Source organism: Zingiber officinale, chromosome 9B, assembly GCF_018446385.1.
Source record: "Zingiber officinale cultivar Zhangliang chromosome 9B, Zo_v1.1, whole genome shotgun sequence".
Classification (NCBI taxonomy): Eukaryota; Viridiplantae; Streptophyta; class Magnoliopsida; order Zingiberales; family Zingiberaceae; genus Zingiber; species Zingiber officinale.
In genome coordinates, this window is record NC_056003.1 from 48,566,013 (window position 1) to 48,575,563 (window position 9,551).

Genomic DNA, 9,551 nt, shown 5'->3' on the forward strand with positions numbered 1-9,551 from the left:
GACACGAAAGACGGATGTTTTAGGTACCCAAATTCTGGGACCTAATGCATCTACAATGAGAGACTTAGGCACCCATGCCTTAGTCACCTTCTTCCTAGTCTCATGAACCCTAGAAACATGTGTTCTATGAAATTGGGTTCTTGACACTAAAGAAATAAAGCTAGACTCCTTAGGTTGGTATCCTAATCCACCTTTGTTGTAAAGCGCCCTTTGGGCATTTAGAATCATGTCTAAGGTCTTAGAGCTGGTTGAGAATTTCTCAAGCATTTTCTTGAGCTTCTCAATTTCACCCTTCAAGGTTTTGTTTTCATCCTCTAGGGCCTCTTGATAAAGGTCATCGACCTCATCTTCCCTAAGGGCCCTTAATTTCTCTATTTCATCTTTTAGCAGTTTAGTTTCTGTTTTTGATTTTTTAAGGGAAGTAGACAAATGTGCAATTGTTTTATAACACTTTTCTAAATGGGGAGATGTTACCTCTTCATCATCCGAAGATGATGAAGTCGCAGCTGAAGAGCTTGAGTCCTCACTCTCGGACTCGGACTCCTCTCTTGCCATGAGGGCTAACTGCCGTGTACTCTTCTCCCTCTTCTCTTCCTCAGATGAACTTGAAGAAGACTCATCCCATGTAGCTTTTAGAGCCTTCTTCTTCTTGACTCTTTCCTCCTTCTTTTTGGCTCGTTCCTCCTTCCTTTTTAATTTCGGACACTCGCTCCGATAGTGTCCCTTTTTGCTGCACTCATAACATGTAACATTAGTTTTGTCAATATTTTGTTCACTATGTTTACCTTTCCCTTTGTATCTTCTGCTCCTTCTCATGATTCTTCTCACGAAGTTGGCCATCTCGCTTGATGATGATTCACCTTCATCATCGGACTCGGAGGAGGATGAAGATGAAACAATTTCTTTCTCCTTCTTCTTTTCTTTCTTCCTTCTTCCCTCCTTGCTCTTTTCTTCTGCAACCAAAGCAATACCTTTCTCTTTTTTCCCTTTGTTAGCAAGTTCATGTAATTCCATTTCACAAAAAAATTCATCTAACTTAACAATGGAAAGATCCTTGGATACCTTGTAGGCATCCACCATAGATGACCACAAGGCATTCCTAGGAAAAGCTTTTAGAGCATACCTTACGAGGTCACGGTTTTCTACTCGTTCATCCACCGAATGGAGACCATTGATGATCTCCTTGAACCTTCCATGTATCTCACTTACAGTTTCATTTTCCTTCATGACAAGGTTCTGTAGTTGGTTTAGGAACAAATTCCTCTTGGCGATCCGAGAGTCTCGAGTCCCTTCTTGGAGCTCGATGAGCTTGTTCCATAGATCCTTCGCACTAGTGAAAGGACCAACCTTGACAAGTTGATCCTTGGCTATCCCACATTGCAAAGTGACAACCGCCTTGGCAACAGCTTGTCCCTTGCGAGTTTGCTCGGTTGACCATCTCAATGAGTCAAGTTCCTTACCTTCTTCATCCTTTGGAGGTGAGAATCCCTCCTTGACGGAGAACCACATGGAGATATCGGTCTTGAGGTAATACTCCATGCGGCTCTTCCAATACTGGAAATCTGCTCCATCGAAGAAGGGTGGTCTGTTGGTGCTGAATCCTTCCTTCATGGTCATCTTGTTGCTCCTTGGAATGTTAGTCCAGATGAAGAGCACCAGGCTCTGATACCACTTGTTGGGATCTTAGATGGCTAGAGGGGGGGTGAATAGCCTCTTTGAAAAACACTAAACAGAAATTTCTTCAAGAACTTTGTTAGCACAGCACAGCGGAAGTAGAAAAACTAAAACGAAAGAAAACAAACACACAGCAGACACAAGGATATATGAGGTTCGGGGATAACTTGCCCCTACTCCTCGGCGTGTCCGTAAGGAGGACGACTCCTTGATCTTTCGGTAGATCACACCCCGGACAAGATCCGGCTAAAGATGTCTCCTTCTCGGTGGAGCAACCTCTCAACAAGGTCTCAGATGATTATAGATTTAAGCACAAGACTTACAGTGGCTGAGAAAAATATTAAGATGAGCTTACAGCCACGCGGAGAAGAGAACAGAGCAGAGAGCGCACAATCAACCTTCTCAGCAAAGAGCTCACAGCTTCACCAACTTGCTTTCTCGAAGGCTTGATCACAAAAGACAGAGAATTCAGAATTCACTTTCTGAACTCCTCTTCTTCCTTCTTATGTCTCTCTGCTCGAATCACCGCCGTCTGCAGAATCGCTGCTGCCAGCAAGGCGTAGCCAATCACCTCTCCTCCTCTTCTGATTCTCTGAACACATGCCAATGGAAATCACTGGCGTCTCTGGATACCAACCAATGGGTAGAAGTCAAACTGAGCAGCCCAATCGTAATCGGATTTCGCCAATGAATGTTGATGCCTCAATGCATCTGTTGCAGCAAATTACAGTGAAAAGGGTACTTGTCTCCTTCTCTTAATGAAGCTTAATTTGAATCCAAACATGAGAATGTGACCTGCAACCTGCAAGCTAGAAAGACTCACAGCAGATGGTTAAAAACAGATGGTGAAGACAAATACGGCAATCAGAAAAAGTGCATGCAAAGCAAACAATACGTGGGTGGTCCGAACCACGCTTCGATCATCTACGATCGGTGCGGACGATCAGAACTATCTGATCGGTCCCGGACCGATCAGCGGTCGCTCAGAAGCTGCGATCGATCGGTCCGTGGACCGATCAAGCACTAATCTGATCGGTCCCGGACCGATCGGATGTCGCTTCGTCGATGCTTAAAGCCTCGATCGGTCTCCGGCGATCAATAAAATCTCGATGAGCTCGGATTGATTTCGATCGGTCCGCAGACCGATCGGTAAAATCCTGATGGGCTCGATCGATTCGATCGATCTGCGAGGCCGTCGGTAAAATCACTGATGGGCTCGATCGATTTCGATCGGTGCGGACCGATCGATAGCGTTCGATAGCCAGCGATCAATTCACGATCGGTCGGCGGACCGATCAGGTAAAAAGTTTCCTTGGATCGGATGCGCGATCGACTTCTTCGATCGGGTCGAGCCCTCTCGACCTAGTCCGAGAAATGAGCTCCTACCCTCTCCGACTTCATCTGGTCCTAGAGAACGAGCTACAGAACCCTCTCTGACTCCGCATGCCAAGTTTCCTTCTTGGACTTTTCAACACCAGATGTCCGATCACCCTTGATCCATCTGGATTTTCCCTTGCCCGGCTTCACTCACCAGGACTTGCACCTAGCTTCACTCACTAGGGTTTTCACCTGGCTTCACTCACCAGGACTTGCATCTAGCTTCACTCACTAGGGTTTTCACCTGGCTTCACTCACCAGGACTTTCCAACTGCTTCAATCAGGTCAACCTAGTCAACCTGGATTAGCAATTAATCTGAGTTAATTATCTGATACAAACTTAAATCAGTGTCAACAGCAAAACAACATCCAGGTCAGACTGTATCAACACCTATGATTTTGTAAGATGAGTTAAGTTGAATTTCAGGATTTAATTTAACTTCACTACAACAAAAATCCTCATAGACATCAGTGGAACAACAACGGTTTTAAGCAAAAACCGATGTCTTTGAGTATTTTACACCGGTTTTTCCAAAAACCAGTGTCTATGAGCGCAGATTTTAGCTCATAGACATCGATTTTTTAGGCGATGTCTATGAGTGCTTTTTTTTCGTTAATAGACACCGATTTTAACAGTGGTTTTTAAAATCCGGTGTTAATGAACCAAAATAAAATATTTTAATTTTTCCACCAATACTTAGCCAAAATTTGCAACATTTCATTCTTCCCTCCAAACCTAAACCTATATCGCACCGTCCGTATACCGTCACGACTCCACCACCACTTTTCTCCTTACCGCTGGGCATCCAGCCATCTCTCTCAGCCTCATCTCCCTCTTCCCCTTCCTCATCTCTCTCAGCCATCTCTTAGCCTCATTTCAACACACGGCTTTCTGCCTTTTCTACTTTTCCCACAAATCCGGCCAAACCCTCACACGAATAACCCCCGAGTCCTCAGCTGTCGGAGCATTCAGAGACGTAGGGAATGGAGATTGTTCAATCACAGAGGGAATCGACTCATGCTGTCGCCTCGACAACGTCAGCTAAACTCTCTTTCTACCGCTCCGCGCCTGCGCTCGAGGTCCGGCTGGAAGATTTTGAACTCTACGGCATAGATCGCCTCCGAGGTACCTTGCAAAACCTCATCTTTTCCCATTTCTAGGGTTTGTGGTTCGTTGTATACTCCCTTTAGGTCTGGCTGGAAGATTTTGAACTCTACGCCATAGATCGCCTCCGAGGTACCTTGCAAAACCTCATCTTTTCCCATTTCTAGGGTTTGTAGTTCGTTGTATACTCCCTCGAGGTCCGGATGGAAGATTTTGAACTCTACGCTATAGATCGCCTCCGAGGTACCTTGCAAAACCTCATCTTTTCCCATTTCTAGGGTTTGTGGTTCATTTTATACCTCCCCTTCCTTAATCAACTTCCCTATCCTGTGTCTGTTTGGCTTTGTTGGTAACTTATATTCGATTGTTTTCATGAAGTCCTGCAGGGTATTTCAGATGGTTTGCCCCGAGGAAAAAGGCCCGAAGAGATGGAGAAATTGGTATTGCGTGTGATTTTGTTTAGATCGCTCATTTTACTTTTAAATATATGTTTTATTTTGGGAAAATTAGGTAACTGAACTATGGAGGGCACATATGAGGCATCAAGATCCATCAGAGGTCATGAACAAAGATATCATTTCACACTTCGTTCTCTGTCTTGCATATTGTAGAATGTAGGTTTTGATTTTTATGGTCATGTTTTATTTTGATATCACACTATCTTTCCTGAGTGTTATCTCCTTCACCTCCTAGGGATGAATTAAGGAAATGGTTTCTTTCCATGGAGACTTCTCTTTTCCGCTATCGATTCCGACTAGAAAGCCCCGAGTCATAGGTATATTTTGGATACCTTGTATAAGGTTTGGAGCTCTTATCTAATTTCATTTATCAAAATTATGTTCTATTGCTCGTAGAGGTCACTCATGTCCGAATTTCAGCTACCCTATAAGGCTATTAGTCATGCAGAATTCGAGGTATGACTGCAAATTTATGCACCATATTTCTGGTCAGATTACAATACTACAAATTTTTAGACATCTCTTTCTATCGAGATGCATTTTTCTCATGTTCTTTGGCCATGGTTTTATCTAGGATGTCTTTTAGTACTTATAGGAAAATATTTTTTATTGCATTGCAGACTGTAAAGGAAAAATTGAACCAAGTTGCGCATTCTATTGGTCAACCGTTGAATGGTATGTCATTACCTACCATATTTACATTTGTGATGCTACTAGTAACTAGTAATGGGCAAGATTGAACTTCAATAAATCATCTTAAAACTCTTGTGATGCAATATATATTTGTCAATTTATCTTCTTATCAAATTCCAGGGAACTAATTATAAATTGTTTTGTTCTGTTTGAAAATAACACAGATACCAGTTGCTCAATCATTTATAGCTTTTACTGTTATGTCTAGTAATTTGACAATTTTTTATTATTTTTTGCAGCTGATACACTCTTTTTTAAGGTACCATTTATCTACTTGTTTTTAGTCTAAACTCTCTTTTTTACTACAACAATGTTTCCTTAGTTTCTACTGACCTGTGTCTACATGCAGGAACCCTTTGAAGAAGTGCCAGAATTATTTGTTGGCCGCAGGGTTTTCCTACAAAAAGGTTTTGCTTATTTTGCGATGCATCAGGTCCATGTTAAATTTATCTTTATACTTTCAAACTCCACAAGATGTGATTATAACTTTACACTTAGTCGGAACTTTTTTTATTTTCATACTAGATCGTTAAAACCTGACAAGTTTTTTGGATGTTGAGTCACGCTCTGTTATCTTTTTCATGGTATTGTAGATGTGCAGTAACATTTGATAAATGATCTAATATCCCGCCTTGTGAGGCAGCAAGCAGTTCTTCTGATCAAGCAAATAGGTACTGATTTTATTTTAATTGAACTATTAAATCATGCTCACACTGACTTGTTAGTGTATGATTAATTCCTTGCATTTGTTCATCAGGAGACAACATTGTATCTTTGATGTTGATCAGATTTTTGTCCAAGAAGTTTCAGAGTTTTGATCCCAAACGACTCACTAACATCTATTAACCAGTTTTTTTATGTTACTCAAAATACCATGCATTCTCACGAGCAGCTAATCGATTTATAGTTCTCACTTCAACAAATGTGTTCCTGAAATAAAAGACAGTAGTACCAACACTGCAAAGAGAGGGGGGCTTCTGGCTCCATCGACAAGATGCAGAGTGGATGTCTTTTTTTCACCCTGATTGTTTCTGTTTAAATTTTGTATCTGTTTCTCGCATAGATTTCATTTCTAGGTAAAGTTAGCCAGTAGCTTGACGTTACCATAATGCTCTCATTTTCATCATGATGATATGTTAATCTTATTTTTGCATTGAATTCTATTTAAGACTATTGTCACTTCTAATGCTACATAATAAAACAGAACGCCAATCAAGTGATATAATATCGATAGGCATTTGGTTAATCTTTTTTGGTTGACTAATGTACCATGATTGATTATTTTCTAGGCAGTAGATTCTGGTGGAAATGCAGGAAAGGCAGGACTTAGGGCTGGAGACCAAGTATTGTACACAAGCAGCTTCTTTGGGGATGAGCTGTGGCCTGCTGATAAGCTAGGTTTTACCAAAACAGCTATCCAAGCAAAGCCAGACTCTGTTTATTTTGTAGTAAACAGGTATGATCTACTGGGGTCGTGTTGTGAAGTCTGGCAGAAATACCTAAATATGAAATGGTGAAAATATTTGTTAGGGCTTTCCATCCAGTAATATATCCATGTACTTTTCTTCTTGAAGAGAGGAACATTTAAATGTTCAGAATATTAGGGAGTTTGTAGACACAATGTTTGCACTTTTCCTAATACGTTCTTTATCTTTTATCTGATTCTTATTCTCCCTGTTGCATTTCTTTACACTCCAACAGGGGAGCAGAGGTAGATGTAAAAAGACTAACTAAGAGGCCTGCTCCTCCTCGATTTGGTCGCACCTTGACTGAAGCACAAAAGGCAAGCTAATCGTTTTGCCTCAGTCTCGATGTTGTCCTGTGACTGATTTCTTTAATTTTTTTTTATTGATTGACATTTCTTTAAATTATTTCTGATGTGTTCAAATCATATGTTGTCCAAGTTATCTAGTTTAACTTTATTGCTATTACTTAAATTCAAAATTCTTAGCTGTTTGTGCATAATTAAACAAGTGTTATTCCAATTCCACCCTCTTTTACTCATGTTTCACAAAAACATAAAATCTTTAGTCATATCATTATAGTTGGCAGGACTTTCTGATGAGAGGTTGGAAATCTCTTTTTTCCATTTTCAAAAAGAAGTACCAAGAATACGTTCATTGGCACTTCTCAAGTACTGATTAATTAAAAAGGACCCCAGTTAAGAGAGTTGGATCGTGGAGCTGATATCAGTGTTGCTACACCAGGATGTTTGAATGATATTCTGAATATAAAAAGATTGAACCTCCATCAAGTACTGATTAATTAAATTGCAACTATGAGAAAACTTTGTTGCAATAATTTCTGGTTTGGAATATATAAAGTTCCCAGGAATGATAAATCTATCACTATATGATGTGGTTGAGATAAATGATGAATGTGTCTCTTTTTAAGCATTCAAATTAGTCATCTTGTTACTTGGTGCTCTTACTACTTTTTCAACTATGATTTTTTGTCTTGGTTTACTAATATATTATTTATGTGTTTTTACAGTTTACAAATCTCAAGTACTCCAGAGTTGAAATTGATGAAGTGCGGTTCGAGTGGGCTGAATGCATGCTAGATTACATTTGAAGTGCGGTTCTACCTTGATGTGTTGTTAAAAGAATGTTCTACCTTAATGATTCTGATATCTATTAGCTTTTGATGTAAAAAGAATGTTTGTGTATTTTATAAATACTGTTGTAAGAAGATTATTTATGTAATTTGTGAATATTTGTGTATTTTATGGATACTGTTGAATGAAGAATATTTGTGTAATTTGTGAATATTTGTGTTTTTTTTTGTTACTGTCGATTTTTCATTGTTTCGGAAATCAAATTTGTGAAAAATATCGATATTACATCGGTTTTTCACCGTTGCAAAACCGATGTTATTAACTAATATTACATCGGTCGTATACCGCTGTCAAAACTGGTGTTATTAACATATAATATTACATCGGTTTTACACCGTTGATGAAACGGTGTCATTAAGTGATACTACACTGGTTAATAACCGATTCGAACACCGGTGTCGTTAAGTGATACTACACCGGTTTTAACACGATGTCTAAAATGGCAGACCTTTTACATCGGCTTCATAGACATCGGTCGAAAATGTAATAGACACCGGTGGAAAACCGATGTCTATGAGGGTTTTTGTTGTAGTGCTTGTGTTAAATTCATGTTTAGCTTTGAGTTCAACAAACATACATTTTTAGATAAACTTTTAAGCTATGGTGAGTCATCTGGACATCATTAGAGTAACCACGTCTTCAAATTTTTTCAAATAGTCCTATCCACTGAACTTAATATAAAACTTTGGTCAAACCAGATAGGATTAGTAAGGGGTAGCTTCAGTTAGTTCAACAAAGTCAAATGCCCTAGGTCGAAGTCATATCTTCCTAGACATACATAGATAGAGTTTCCTTGACCTACAATTGTCCAAAACTTCTCTAGTGTTATTTGTCAGGTGAAACTTTTGTCCCTTTTTTTAGCTAGTCCTAATTACCCAGCTGGGTAAGTTATTATTTTAGAGGTGCCAGCTAATTTGGTGTCTTGCCATAAATTATTAAATTTGGGTTTAAGTTTTAGTTTATGTTGATTATTTTTATAGTTATAATAAACTTGATTATAGCTTGAATTTAAATTAACTTTGTAGTTATTTATTTTAAATTAGTTTTTTTATTTGAGTTTGATTTTTTATATTTTAGGTTTGGGTTTAACTTAATAGGTTTAGTTGAATTTGGTTTGATGTAATGAATTTCATTTTGGGTATATAAAATTAATTGAGTCCTACTTGTGTGGTTAGGCACACTTTTGGAAACCAAACTTTAGTTTGTTTTGAATTTTGACTTATTAAAGAGATGAAAGTTTTATTTGTTGAGCTAGACTTATATCTAAGCCCAAACTTATTGTATACAACTTTTTATGTTTTAAGAATTAGGTCTAAAGTTTTTGATCTTGTGGTGAAAGTTTCAAATAATCCTTTGAGTTTATTAATTTTACCTTTTAAAAGTATATTTTCCTCCTCAAGTTTTATATTTTGTTTTGGATTCCCATTTTCAATTTGTTCATTGATGTGTTGATTTTCCTTGAAAAGTGTTTCAGTTTGTTTTTTAGATCTAATTATTTTTTTTATTTAAACATGTAATTATTCTAAAAAAATTAGCGGTTAAGATAGAAGATACCTTGTTCGAACCTTCAGAAATGAGTGCGGACTTGTGGCTGGATCAACTTCGGAAACCAGCTTCACTCGAGCGG

General features: G+C 38.8%; 1 long non-coding RNA gene across 1 annotated transcript; it reads left to right on the forward strand.

The window, feature by feature from the left end:
• Positions 1-6,483: 6,483 nt before the first annotated feature.
• On the forward strand, positions 6,484-7,089 carry LOC122025436. Its single transcript, XR_006123709.1, has 2 exons — positions 6,484-6,763; positions 7,009-7,089. It is a non-coding gene; the product is annotated as an uncharacterized LOC122025436 (long non-coding RNA).
• Positions 7,090-9,551: the final 2,462 nt, after the last annotated feature.